Genomic DNA, 14863 nt, shown 5'->3' with positions numbered 1-14863 from the left:
TCCTCAGATGCCTGCGGCGTTGGGTCATCCGCCCGCAGTCGCTGGCCCGCACCCGCGGGCGCGGTTCCGTCTCCCGCCGGTAGGTGGCGGCGCCGGGCAGCGCCTGGGGAGATGCCCGAGCTGGTAAACAACCGCGGTCCCGCCACCTCGGGCGGAGGGGCTGTTCTTTTGTCTGTGTGGGTGGGGAGCCGGGAAGAGGAGGAGGCGGGGAGCGGGGCGGCACGCGAAAGCAAGGAGGAGGAAAAGGGGAAAACAAAACCTCGCTGAGGGAAGCTTCAGGCTTCCCAAATGGGAAAATGTGCTGCGGTGTGAGGGTGTGACTGCCTGGTCGGTTTCCTGCGCACCATTTGAGAGTGCGCGGTGGCAGGCGGGAATCGGTTTTGAAGCCAGCCTTGCCGTTGGGACGCAAGTTTCTTGAGGTGTCTTAATAAGGTACCATGTGGGGATTAGTACCATCTGGAAGGCTTATTGTCGTCTTCCCCCACCCCCTTTCCTCTCTTTCTCTCTTCTTCTCTTCTCCTTCCTCCTCCCTCGCTTTTCCAGCCTCTCAGGTGAGCCTGGTGGTGTGGAGCGAGCCACCTGCCTTCCAGTGGCCTGAGGATGGAAGCGAAGGTTTCTAAGCGCTAAGCCACCGCAGGCTGGCCCTTGCACAACCTTACTGTTGATCCTCACCCCATACTAGCAAGATAAGAATCATCACCATGTAATCTGGAGCTCAGAACGTCTAAAGCCACCCAGACAGTAAAGATAAAGCTGGGATGGGAACCCGGATCCTTCCCAAACGCCAGGGCTTGTTTGGTGATGAAGGGCGCATTACCTCTCCAGTAACTCCTCTGAGTAAAGCTCATGTAATATGTATCATTCTCCAGAGCCGGTAAAAAACAAAACAAAACAAAAGTAACTGATTCAGATTCCTCAACTGAACAAAGCAAACGCACTAAGAGGCCAGTGTCGTGGGTGAACTTGCCCCAGGAGGTGGGACAGGCGCCAGCTTCCGCTTTAACCGCCTCCGGGGCTCTTGCATGTCTCTAAAGAAGCTCTAGGGTAGCATTCTGAAGAGGTACTTGTTGCTCCATCAAGTCCAAGTGGGCCCTGCCAGGCGTAGAAGCTGTTGCTAGCTCTTATTTTCTATTTTAGGCAAATTACAGGCAACTCTTTTGTGGGCACATCCTACAAGCTCCTCCGCCCCTTCCCATTGTTCCATCTGCCTCCTGAGGAGGGTACCAGTAATTTTCACTGGAAAGACCTGCTTTGGGTTTCTTCATCTGGAAAGAAATTAATTTTCCAAGTCACACAATTATAGACACTTTTTAAAGAGTTACTGGAGTGACAGTTTCATGTTTACCTTACCCCCCCCCTTTTTTAAAGAAAAGTTTGAATAAAATTCAAGAAATATTTTTCTTTTTCATGAAATTATTTTTTAAAAAGCTGCTCTACCAGTTTGTTTGTTTCTTCTTTTTAGGTAGGGAAGAGGTTTCCAGGTTTCCAAGAGTTTACTTAGCTGAATACATAGTATATTTCTGTGGAAAATTACAGTAAGGATATCTTGTAGATCCTCATTTTCTGGTCATTGTCTGTTGGTTACAACTGACTCTACAGATTTCAACCAGTTAATTCACTTGAGTGAAGTTGCCTATTCTGAAGCAGAGCCTTCCTAGTGATCCCATGTCCTGCTCCTAAAGAGCCTTTGGCCTCTAATGGCACTTGTGTCTTATATTCCCAGAGGTCAGGCTTCCTCTCCTTGGTAATTCCTCTGCTGTTCCCAGGAGCCAGCTTCAGGAATCAACACTGTCCCTTCCAATGGCAGCTGCACCATCTAGATTTGTCCTGACATCCTAGAGCCCAGTCCCCATCCCAGGATCCATGAAAGTCCCTAGTGAAGGTCTGGAATATGGCAGTGTGACTACTGCCATGTCCCTTCCCAGACATTCTGGCCAATGGAGTGTATTCTTGTTCTGTGCTTCATATGGAAATTCTCTCCAAACACTCCCCACACCTTGATTTGGTTCCATTCAGTTGCCTGGATTCTGATCTCTGTATGCCTTGAAGCAAGTGGAGCCCAAGGAATATCACACTGTACCACCATCAACCCAAGGATGGCCCCTGTTCAGAGGGGTAGCACACCCAACAGTGGAGCGTTGGCTTGGGGGACAGAGTTGCACAGCCCGGCCCACGCTCCTTAAACCCTTCGTGCTGTTAGGAGGATTTGATGATTTCTTCATGTGCAAGTGACTTTCGACAGAGTCACCTATGGGGAACACAATAGGGCACAACCCCCCAGGGTTGTGGGGAGGATTCAATGGGAAAAAAAAGTCTGTAAAAACCCTTATCCCCGAGCCTGGCACTTATTAAGGGCTCAGTCAAAGTCTGGTTAGCAGTATAAGCAGCTATCTTTTTTGGGGTGTCAGTTCTATAAACTATTTTAGGCTCTTTATATATGCACTTGAATTCTTAGGAAATCTAGGATGTAGATAAAATGCTGGTGTGTACAAGGAATTCAGATTGGAGTTAAATAAGTTACCTGATGTCCCACAACTGGTATGTGGCAGGGCCAGGAAGCATCTGATGAGAGGCATGTGCCCTTTTGACTATAAACAGCTTGGGAGGAAAAAAAAAAAAAACAGTATGACTAGTGAGCTGAAAGACCTTCCTGGGAGGGAAGTTACAATTGACTTCTCAATATGAACTTCTTTCCACTCTCCCTGTGTCCTTGTAGTGACTATAGAAAGCAGTGACATGAAACTGATTACACACATAGATATAAGTGTCAGTGGTCAGCAGCTACCTTTCAGTCTCCTGATTATCTGCTTAAATCCCAACCCACGTGAAGCCCTTTTAAGCTCAGGCATGTCAGACTTCTTTCTGTTTTTGTGAAAGACAGAAATACAACCCAAACTGATTTAAGAAAAAAGAGGTGCAATTTGCTCTCAAAACCGACAGGGAAAGGTCCAGCTTCAGGCATAGCTTGATCCAGGAGATTAATGACATAATCTGGATTTGATCTTATCCTGATCTCAGCAGTGTTGGCTTTATTCTCAGGTTGGTTCTCTCATTGACCTCTTTTTTGACCTTCATTGGCCAGGCCTAAGAAAATTAAAGAGAATTGATTCCCTAAAAGAAAACTCATGGTGCTCTTTATTAAAGGAGGCAAGAATGCTGGGCAAGCAAGAACAACAGAAGACTATCTCACCCGGCCTCTGTAGCACCATCAATCAGAAATAGGGTAGAGACAAAACTAATAGTGAACATTTCTGCCATGAAAGCCACTTCCAAGTCAAACAGGCAGAGAAGGTCTAACAAGAACTGTCCAGTTACACAAGGAACCGACACTCTTCCTGTTTCAAGTCAAGCTAGCTAATTTTAAACGACAGACTAAAACCTTGCTCTCCATAAGGATTGTGTCTGACGGTCTCTAGAAAGTCCCAAATGTCTTGTTGCGGCAAATTGTTTTAACAACATAATGTATAGTAAAATAAATAAAAGTGTTATGGTTTAGCTTATGAGGTGTCCCCCGGAAGCTCTTGTGTGAGACAATACAAGGAAGTTTGGAGGTGAAATGGTTGGGTTATGAGAACCATAACCTAATCAGTGCCTTAATCCATTGGAAAGGATTAACTGGGGGTGACTATAAATAGGCAGGGTGTGGCTGGAAGAGGTGGGCCACCAAGGGCATGCCTTTGGGGTTTATGCTTTGTCCTTGTTGAGTGGAGCAGTCTCTCTCTGCTTCCTGGTAGCCGTACCCTGAACTGCTTTCTGCCACCACGTGCTTTCACCAAGAATTCTGCTTCACCTTGGGCCGAGAGCAATAGAGTCAGCAGTCTATGGACTGAGACCTCTGAAACCGTGAGCCCCAAATAAACATTTCCTCCTCTAAAATTGTTCTTATCCTGATCCTTTGGTTGCCACAGGAAAAAGGTGACTAAAACAAATAGCTAATAAGATGTCCTAACAACATAATATACACAAATAAGCATACATGTGCATATGTACTATTACAGGACAATGACATATAAATGTGAAAATGCAATAAAATCTTACTGAACTAACTGAACTAAAAATTCCTCTAGACCCTTAATGGGAATCACCACACAAACAACTATCAAGACAACATTACAAATCTGCACTTGGTGGATGTCAGACTGTTGTGACTGTTTGGTCACAAACTGCGTGATGATTTGTTCCTCTCACCAATCTGATGCAATTCAAGCTGGTGCCTGAACAAATTGGCAAATTATTAGATGTCATGGACCTTTGGTCACTTCTCAAACAGTCAAGCTTGAGAACGTTCACTGGACAAATTCTCAGGTGTTGCTTTCCTGCCATTAAATGTGCCCAGAGCTGAGAGAGAAGCCACTGAGTCTTTTCCCACATTCAAGAGCACCCCAGGGGTTGGAAAATGGGCAAACTTCCCTTGTTCTATATGGGGGTGAGTCTCCCCTCTGATCTTTGTACCCAACCCCTATGCTGCACTGTCCCCTGGGATGGAGACTCTGGCCCCCAATCAGAGGAGATCACTCATAATGAAATTCTTTTTGATGTCAACCAAGGATGTCCCATTCATCCAAGATCACTTCAGTGTCATGTCCCACCAAAAGAGCAAGGACTAGGGAGAAACCACCCACAACAGGTGTTAGCATCTCCAGAGTGTATCTGCCTCCTGCTGTCTGTCCCTCCTAAGTCTCTGACCTCCGGACACTGTCCATTTTCTTCTTGGGTTCCTCCATCACGCAGGTCTATTTTAGACCTAAGGATGATGACAGTGGTTGCCACTGAGTGCTCATTATCTACTAAATTCTTTCATACCTCATTTCATTTCATCCTCTATTAGCTTTGGGGGGTGGCGGTCAACATTATTAGGGTCATTTTACATAGAGAGAATTGGGGCTTTGAAAGTTCATGTTGTCATTTGTCCCAGATCATACAGGAAGACAGTGGATGAAATCAGACACAGTGTAGGGCCCAAGTAATTTGTTCATCTTTTTTCCTTCTTTCTTGTTTTAGAAACAGGGTCTCACTCTGTTGCCCACACTGGCCTTGAACTCCTGAACTCAAGGAATCCTCCTGCCTCCTGACTAACTGGGACTGGAGACCTGTACCACCACGCCCAGTCTTTCATCTTCTCATTGCTTAGGTAACTACTGAGCATTTACTAGGTGTCAGGCAGAGTCCTGGAACCTGTGAATTTGGTGATCAGCAAAACTGCTTTCAGGGAGTTTAGAATCTATGGGAGTGACAGACACGAAAAGAGGAATTATAAATAATATTATTTCAAATCATCTCTTGCAATGAAGAAGAGGTACTGAGGGCTGAAAAAAATATGACATGGAAATCTAACTCTGTCCTAGTTCACCCTAAAAGACAGAGTTTGAGGGATGCAAGGAGTTCATCTGAGAGGTAAAGGCAGGGAGTAGGGAAGAGAGACTGGGACGGGCATCACTAAGCAGCATACCCATGGCTGACTTTCTGCTGCGGCCAACTGGAGCTCAGTTCTGCTGGGGAGGCTCTAAGAGACCACCCAGAACACATGGCAGAGGTGTGCTACCTGGAGTGAGGGACTAGGTGCTTAGCACCAACCTCTGCCTTGGTGGGTTGAGGAGTGCTATAGGGGCTTGCTGACGCTTGCAGCAGTTTCATCACGCATCTGAGTTGGTGGGATACCTACCTGCAGCCACAGAAGACCCTCAGGCGGAGAGAGGCAGTTGCTCGCTGGAGTGAGCAGTCAGACCACTAGGAACATCCACGGAAGTCCCAGGACTCATGGGTGTCAACTGTGTCTGGTCCACTAATATGACCTGGGTGGGTCAGAGGTAACAGAACTTGCAAATTTATATCACATCCTGCTATAATACATGTTGAACACCTTCTAACCTGAAAATTTAAAACGTTCCAAATCCCAAAACTTTTTGATCCTGGACATGACACCACAAGTGGTAAATTCCATACCACGAAATTGTTTCATGCTTTTTTCTTTTCATTTTTTTTCTTTCTTTTTTTTTTTTTTTTTTTTTTTTTTTGATGGTATGGGGATTGAACCCACAGGTGCTTAACCACTGAGCTACATCCCCAGCCCTTAAATTTTATTTTAAGTCCGAGTCTGGCTGAGTTGCCCAGGCTGGCCTTGAACTTATGCTTCTCCTGCCTCAGCCTCCTGAGTAACTGGGATTACAGGCATGTGCCACCATACCTAGCTCTGAAAAGTGGTTTTCAAAGTGTTCACATATTTATCGCACTACCAACCTACTAGAGCAGAGTATGGAAACAAAAAGAAAAACATTCTTTTCCTAATAACCCATGTCCAACTGTCCAGATGATGGAGACCCCTTCAGCTTGATGTGGTGGAATGATTGCCATCTCATGAGCAAGTCCTTACACACCAGCTTGGTTCTTCTCTGGGGCCTCTGTTTGGAGTTGTACCTGATTTTATGAATAGTTTTCATCTGAATCCAGTGGGAGACTGATTTTTGCTTTTGTCTCTTGGGCAGAAATGACTTGTTCCTGAAAGTACTGTGAGAAGACATGGGGAGGAATGAGGTCAAATGCACACACCATGATGATAAGGAGGAGAGAGCAAGCACTTAAAATACTGTACAGCATTACCTCAGGCTATGTGTCTGAGGTGTAGATGAAACACAAATGAACTTCCTGTTTCAATTTGAGTCCCCTCTCCCAAATATCTCATTACATATATGCAAATATTCCAAAATCTGAAACATTTCTGGTCCCATGATTTCAGGCAAGAGACACTCAACTGACTTTCAAAAGGATGAGCAAGAAAGGAAATACATCTCTTGAAAACTAATTTTATTTTATTAATTAATAACACTAAAACTTCTTTATCACTAAATATTTCATTAGTAATATTTTAGAGTGGTGCGATTAAAAATGTTTTACTTTTTAAAATTGATTTACCGCTCTAATACTGTTATGTGAAAGCCTGCTTCTAAGTTCAGTTGACTTGAAGATTTGTTTTTTTTTTTTAATATATATTTTTTATATCTTTATTTTGTTTATTTAGTTTTTATGTGGTGCCAGGGAATGAACCCAGTGCTTCACATGTGCTAGGCGAGCACTCTACCACTGAGCCACAACCCCATTCCCCAAGACTTGGTTTTAATAACTACTCAGGGGCTGGGATATAGCTCAGTAGAGTGCTTGCCTAGCATGTGAGAGGCCCCTGGGTTCAATTCCCAGCACTGAAAAATAAACATTCAGGTGTAAGATAATTTTAAAAGATGATTGATTCCAAATGGCAGGCAGGAATCCTCGGCCATAGTGAGTTGTGACTTTTATTTTTCAGTCCAATCCATCAACTGATCAAAAAATTTTTTAAACAAAATGCAGGTAGTAATTCTCCATCTCCTTTGAAATTATTCAGTTGTTATTGAAATTGATTTAGAAGGCACTGTTATCTTTTATTATTTTAGTTGTGATAAAATACAACATAAAAGTTACCATCTTAACCATTTTAGCTATAAAGTTCAATGAGATTAAGTATATTCTCCCTTATACACCCAATCTCTGGAACTTATTCATCTTTCAAAACTGAAACTCTTTACCTATTAAATGACAATGCAGTTTTACATTTTTAATAATTGGGGTCAAAACTCAATTACATATTTCATTTGGTAGATAGAAATTTTGCTTCTAAAATGTTAAATATATACATACATTTAAAGAGAATGTATTGTGGCCACCCATATTCTTTCCAACAAATTCAAAAAGCACAACATGTTGGAAACATCTAAAAACATCTGTCTTACAATTATCTCTGTAACACATTTCCTTCCAAAGCAGTTAATTTCTAGTTCATTATTCAAAACAGCACATTTTCTTGAAGGTATGGATAAAATTTCTTTCTTTCTTAAATTTTACCTATTACATACCGGTAATATTGAATGCCACTGGTCACCCAGGAAAGGTCAGCCAAAAAATAGCACTTATCACCTGGCATGATAGCATCATGTAGCGATGTACCCACATTTGAAATACCTTGTTTGTATTAAATTAACCACACCGATGATCTTTTATATCATTTTGTGTATTATTGGCTTCCAATTCTCCTGTGTGTGTAATGCTGTACTTCTGAATGATACAGGGAGTGGCCTTCATTTGTAATGTTTTTTCTGAATTCCAACCTCAGCTCTTTTATAAAAAGTTTCAGTTAAAGAAGCCATCCCTGCTGTGGTCACATCTGCATTGTTTTCCCACAAAACATAATCTTTAATAAAATCATGTAATATTGAGAATATGTCTTTAGTATATATTTCCTTTAATAGCTTCCAAACAACAGATTGAAACAAATTTTAGTAAACATCATAAACTGATATATGTTTCTAAAACAAAACCCATTTTGTTTGCAACTGTATAGCAAATATCCCCTATTACGCACCTTTCTAATTTCTGTGTTTTAAAATCTTCAATAAATTCTTTCACCAGAATTTGCTGATAGAAATTAATGCATTATAGTTTGTCTTTAATTTTACTATTTATTATTTCTGCTATTTTTACTTAACAAAAGAACAAATATCCATAAAGATATATTGAATTTTGTTTTTTTGTGCAAAAAAAAATCTTAGTAGAGGTGTTTGCATATTTATCATTGCATTTAATGAAGTGTTTTAAAATTTGGATTTAATATTTCATTAAAGATTGACAGAAACAGACAAACCATAGAGACTATCTTCATGTTTTAGATGTTAAAAATTTCCAACATCACTAAAATACTTAAGTCTTAGGTATTCAGTTCATTGAATTTTTACCTCTATACTCTCCTGTGTAAGTGGGACCCAGATTAAGATATAAAATTTTTCCTGAGCTACAAAAAGCTCCACTTTTGCTCTTTCTAGTCAAAACCAGTATACTGACTTCCACCATGATGGATTCACTTTATCCTTTTTGTATAAACAGAATCATACATCTTTCGCTCCTTTTTTAGCTCAATGTTTTTAAGATAAACTCAAGTTTTGTGTGTATCAATAATTCATTCTTTATCATTGTATGTAGTATTATTCCAATCTCAAATACATGAATAAACCACAATTGGTTTATCCAGTCTCCTACTGGACATTTGGATTGTTTCCAGTTTAGAACAATCATAAAGTTGCTATAAACAGTCTTGTACAAGTTTCACAGAGTAGGTGTTTATTATTGAACTTTATTAGAAACCTGAGTTATATTCTCACCAGAAGTGGATGAGAGCTCAGTTTCTTTAATCCCTGTTAGTCTTGATCTTCTTCATTTTTAACTACTGTTTGGTATCTACTGATAGTGCACTATAGTTTGACTTACGTTTCTCTAATAATGGGATGCATATCTGCTGTCCATTTATTTATCTGCTTTTGTGAAATGCTTGTTCACATATTTTGCCCATTAAAATTCTGTTGTCTTTTTATTATTCAATATATGGGAACTCTCCATATATTCTGGATCTGAGTTCTTTATTAGCAGATATTTTCTCCCACTTTGTGTTTTGTCTTTTTTGCTTTCTTAATGGTATCTTTTAAAGGAAGTTTCAAATTTTGATGAAATCTAATTTATCAGTTTTTTACATCATGGATACTTCTTTTTTGGAACTTTGTACCACTCCTAGGTTATGAGTGTATTCTTCTTTTTTTTTTTTTTTTTTTTTTTTTTTTTTTTTTGTGATGCTGGGGATTTGAACCCAGGGCTTTGTGCTTATGAGGCAAGCACTCTACCAACTGAGCTGTATCTCCAGCCCTCTTCTATGTTTTTATAGTTTTAGGCTTACTTCAGTCATTTATCCATTTTGTGAAAAATGTCTCATATTGATTGAGGGTTTATCTCTTTCTCTGTATAATCTTGTTGATTTTTAATTTATATATTTTGAGGATATAATACTAGGTGCACATACATTTTAGATTATTATATATTCCTGGTGAATTTAATCTTTTATTATTGTAAGGTGATCACTTTATCTTTCATAAAACTTTTGGCCTTAAAATATACATATCTGTTATTAATAACAGATATGTTATTATTTCACTTCTCCATTCTTTTAATTTCAATTTTGTGGTCTTTTATTTTAGATGTTTTTTTCTTTAAATCAGCTTATAATTTAAGATTTTTAAGAATAAAGAAATCAGTCTATTGTTGTTATTTAACTGGAGAATTTTATCATTTACATTTTATGCTATATTTGGGTTAATTTGGCATCATATTTTCCCATAGTTCTATCTGGTATTCATTTCCATATATCGGTCCATGGATGGATGGATAGATAGATTTATGAAAGAGATAGATTAGATAGATAGATTTACTATATCAATGGGTTCAGTTGATGATGGAAGCTGAAAAGTTCAAGATCTGCAATTGACTCTAGACCCAGGGAATGGTTAGTGTAAGTTCCAGTCTGAGTACAAAATCAGCAGAAAACCTATGATTTAGCTTAAAAATAAACAGGTTGTGAGAAAGAATTCTTTTTTGCTCATCTTTTTATTCTACTCAGGCCTTAACTGGATTGATGAGGCTCACTCACATTGGGTAGAGCAGTTCCCTTTACTAGGTCTACTGATTAAAATGTTAAACTTATCCAGAAAGAATGTTTAACCAAATATCTGGGTACCTCATGGCCCAGTCAAGGTGACACATAAAATTAACCATCACACTGCCACAAGAAAGTCCCACAAGCTGGGTGTCTTCAAAGCAACAGTCATTTATTCTCTCATAGTTCAAGAAACTTTGATTATGAAATCAAGGTGACAGCATGGCCACACTCACTCTGAGGTTGTGGGGAGACACTTCTCTTGCCTCTTCCAAACTTCTGGTGCTGACTGTCATCCTTGGTGTTCCTTGACTAACAGCTGCATCACTCCAGTCTCTGCCCCCGTCATTACACAGATACCTTCCCTCTGTGCCTGAGTCTTTTTTCCTCTTGTAAGAACACTGGTCATGTTAGATTAGGGCCCACCCTAATTCAGCATGACTTCATCTTAACTTGATTACATCTGCTAAGACCTTACTTTCAGATAAAAATTCATTTACAGGCACTGGGGTGCATCTTTTTGGGGGGATAAAATTGGACCCATAACATGCCTGTTCCATGCCTTCTCTACTACACTGAGAATTGTTTCCATTGTTTCAGTCATTTTAGAAATTACAATATGTATATTTTTGTATGTATACATTACATACATGATAATAATATATATTTCATCAATACCTTACCCTCTGCCAAAACAATTCAAGAACTTTAAACTCTTTAATCCACTTTCCCCTTTCTCAGTTTTATACCGCATTATCCCCATGTGTGTCAATCTGTGTGTTAAAACATTTTCTTATTGTACGATAAATCTCAGAGACAGACATATAAATCGAATGTATGAGTTAATGAAAGATTTAAAAATGAACACCATTCAGGTTAGAAACTATCTCAGGTGTTTTGTAATAGTAACAAAAACTTAACTCACATCCACCAGCCACCCACAGGCACCTTGATGTGCATCTTCCCACCCATAGCCCCACAACTCACCCCTTAAATAACAACTACCCTATTTCTATGCCTGTTTTCTTAACTTTCTTTTAAAAATAGTTCTATCAACCAAATATGCATAGGTAGATACTATGTACATAGCATCGTTGTGTCCCTTTAAGGATTCTGACATTTCTTTTTATATCTCTTTTAATCTGTAAGTTCCCTTTCTATACTTTTCCCCTCTTGGCTTATCTCTTAAAGAACCCGAACTGTGTGATAAACAGTTTAGTTTCCTACAGCTTTATATTTTGCTGATTGCATCTGATGGAACAACATATTTCTTGGCCATCTGTATTTCCAGAAAATTGGTCAGCTGGTCAAGAATCTGGATCAGATTCAGGTTTCAGCCTTTGATCAGACTGTAGTTAGAGTTTGGCAAGACTATAGGAGGCACATAATGCTCAGTTGTCACTCTTTTCTTTCCTTTATTTCTCCTCTCCTCTCTTTATCTTGTGAGATGAAATTTCGCTATGTTGATCAAGCTGGTCTCATAGTCATAATACTCCTGCCTCAGCCTCCAGAGTAGCTGGGATTATAGGCATACACCCTGCATGCAGCTCCAGCTGTCACTCTTGTTGATGTTCACAGTTGCTGATGCTAAGTACTTGTGTTAGTTTTTTGTTACTGTAATAAAACTCCTGAGATATTCAATGTAAAAAAGAGAAAGGGTTTGCTTTGGTTCACAGTTTTGGAGGTTTTGGTCCATGGTCAGTTGGACACATTGCTTTTGGGCCTGTGGTGAGGCAGCACATCATGTTCGGGAGTGTGAATCAAGCAAACTGCTTAGTTTGTTGTGGGGATACAAAAGAGAGAGAAGGAGGTTTTCAAGATGGAGGACTAGAGGGCGGCTGCATTTCATGTTGCTCCAGGACTCAAGATTCAAAAGAGGAGATAGTGAGTGACTTGGGACCAACTCAAAGCCGCCGGGTGAGTTTCTCCCATTGAGGAGGCGGCCCGGATGGGGCGGTAGCCCCGGAATGCAGAGAACTTTGTGAAGTAGAGTGGCTCGGAGAGACGCCCCTCCCCCCGCTGGAGCGGTAAACACGGACAGTGAAGCGGAGCAAAGGTTCCAGGACTGCGGGCAGCTTCTCTAAGGAGGGACAACCTAAGGAGACTCATCTGCAAAGGGTGAGGCTCCCAGGCCCAGGAGGTAGGTCCGGACCCCTGGGAACTTTCCTGGGAAGGCTGCCCTGCCCAGGTGGCAAGACACCCCTTCCCCCGCTGGAGCAGTGAACTTGGAAAGCGGGGAACTTTGCAGAGGAGGCCGCGCAGCACACCCCTTGGTTTTGGAGCAATCTGCCGGGGCTCCGGCGGCTGCCAGAGAAAGAGTTGGGCGGGGAGCCATTTGGACTCAGCAACCGCCTGAACAATGGGGGGGGTGCTGTCCTGAGGAGGTGGAGGTGCACAGTGAGTTGCTTGGTCTCCAAGCGCCCACACAGAACATCGGGTGGCTGCCTGGAGGAAGAGACAAACGGCAGCTCACTGGGGCTTGGAGCATATGTATGAGGCTCCAAGTGACTGCCCAGAGGAGGGGTCGCATAGCCAGGCGATTAGGTACAAAGCATGGTCCGGTCTGGGGACCTAGGCACCTTTTCTTGAAAGAGCTACACAGAGACAAGCTGAGGGGCAGAACGAAGGTTCCAGGACTGTGGGCAGCTTCTCTGAGGAGGGGCTACCTAAGGAGACTCGTCTGCAAAGGGCAGGGCTCCCAGGCCCAGGAGGTAGGTCCAGGCCCCTGGGAACGTTGCCTGGGAAGGCTGCCCTGCCCAGGTGGTAGTTGTGGACTGAAGGGAACCTCTAGGAGGGGAACTGACCAGCGAGACCTCCCCACCGGGTGAGTCTTCCCCGCCAGGTGAGGTTTTCCCACAAGGACGGTAAAACCAGAGACACAGGCCCAAACAGGCCTTGCCTCAGCCCGCAGTCCAGTTCCCCTTTGGATGACCATTGGTCAACAAGTAGAGGCACCTCTGCCCACTAGCAGGGAATATACCCCACCTGAAGACCACCACCCCTAGAGAGGCAGCTTCCTAGGGGAACACCGCAGTATCAACTTCCTCTAAGACTTCAGGCTACTGAAGGATAAGAGGGGATACACTAGCAATCTTCAGGGACATTATAAGTCAATAGAGGAAATCTGCAACATCTCTGCAGTCCACTGATACCTGAACGACATGAGAAAACAATGGAAGAAAATGCCTCAAACAAATCTGGATGTTACATCAATAAAATCCAATGACAGCATGGCAGAAGAAATGACAGAAAGGGAGTTCAGAATGTACATAATCAACATGATAAGGGAAGCAAACGATGAAATGAAAGAGCAAATGCAGGCATTGAATGAACGCACCAATCGACAGTTAAAAGAGCAAATGCAGGAAGCAAAAGACCATTTCTATAAAGACTTAGAGATATTGAAAAAAAAACAGAAATCCTTGAAATGAAGGAAACAATAAACCAAATTAAGAACTCCATAGAAAGCACAACCAATAGGATAGAACACCTGGAAGACAGAACCTCAGATATTGAAGACAAAATATTTAACCTCGAAAACAAAGTTGAACAAACAGAGAAGATGGTAAGAAATCATGAACAGAATCTCCAAGAACTATGGGATATCATGAAAAGGCCAAATTTGAGAATTATTGGGATTGAGGAAGGCTTAGAGAAACAAACCAAAGGAATGAACAACCTATTCAATGAGATAATTTCAGAAAATTTCCCAAATCTGAAGAATGAAATGGAAAATCAAGTTCAAGAGGCTTATAGGACTCCAAATACACAAAATTACAACAGACCCACACCAAGGCACATTATAATGAAAATACCTAACATACAAAATAAAGACAGAATCTTAAAGGCTGTGAGAGAAAAGAACCAAATTACATTCAGGGGGAAGCCAATATGGATATCAGCAGATTTTTCAATCCAGATCTTAAAAGCTAGAAGGGCCTGGAATAACATTTTTCAAGCCCTAAAAGAAAATGGATGCCAACCAAGAATCTTATACCCAGCAAAACTTACCTTCAGATTTGACGATGAAATAAAATCCTTCCATGATAAACAAAAGCTAAAAGAATATACAAAAAGGAAACCAGCATTACAGAACATTCTCAGCAAAATATTCCATGAAGAAGAGATGAAAAACAAAGAAACAAATCAGCAAAGGGAGGAGATATCCTAAAGGAACTCTCAAATAAAGAGGAACCAAGTCGTGTCAAAAATAAACAAATAAATGAATAAAATGAGTCAAATGACTGGGAATATAAATCATATCTCAATAATAACCCTGAATATTAATGGCCTGAATTCATCAATCAAAAGACATAGACTGGCAGATTGGATAAAAAAGAAAGATCCAACAATATGTTGCCT

The 14863-nt window shown here is 41.1% G+C and overlaps 1 long non-coding RNA gene across 1 annotated transcript; it reads left to right on the top strand.

Annotated features, from left to right (window-relative positions):
* The first annotated feature begins 253 nt into the window (after nucleotides 1-253).
* LOC124978059 (uncharacterized) lies at nucleotides 254-6932 on the top strand. The gene is made up of 3 exons (XR_007107313.1): nucleotides 254-432; nucleotides 5002-5131; nucleotides 6483-6932. It is a non-coding gene; the product is annotated as an uncharacterized LOC124978059 (long non-coding RNA).
* The last annotated feature ends 7931 nt before the right edge of the window (nucleotides 6933-14863 follow it).

This window comes from Sciurus carolinensis, chromosome 2 (assembly GCF_902686445.1).
Source record: "Sciurus carolinensis chromosome 2, mSciCar1.2, whole genome shotgun sequence".
Classification (NCBI taxonomy): domain Eukaryota; kingdom Metazoa; phylum Chordata; class Mammalia; order Rodentia; family Sciuridae; genus Sciurus; species Sciurus carolinensis.
This window is presented reverse-complemented; position numbering and strand designations above follow the sequence as displayed.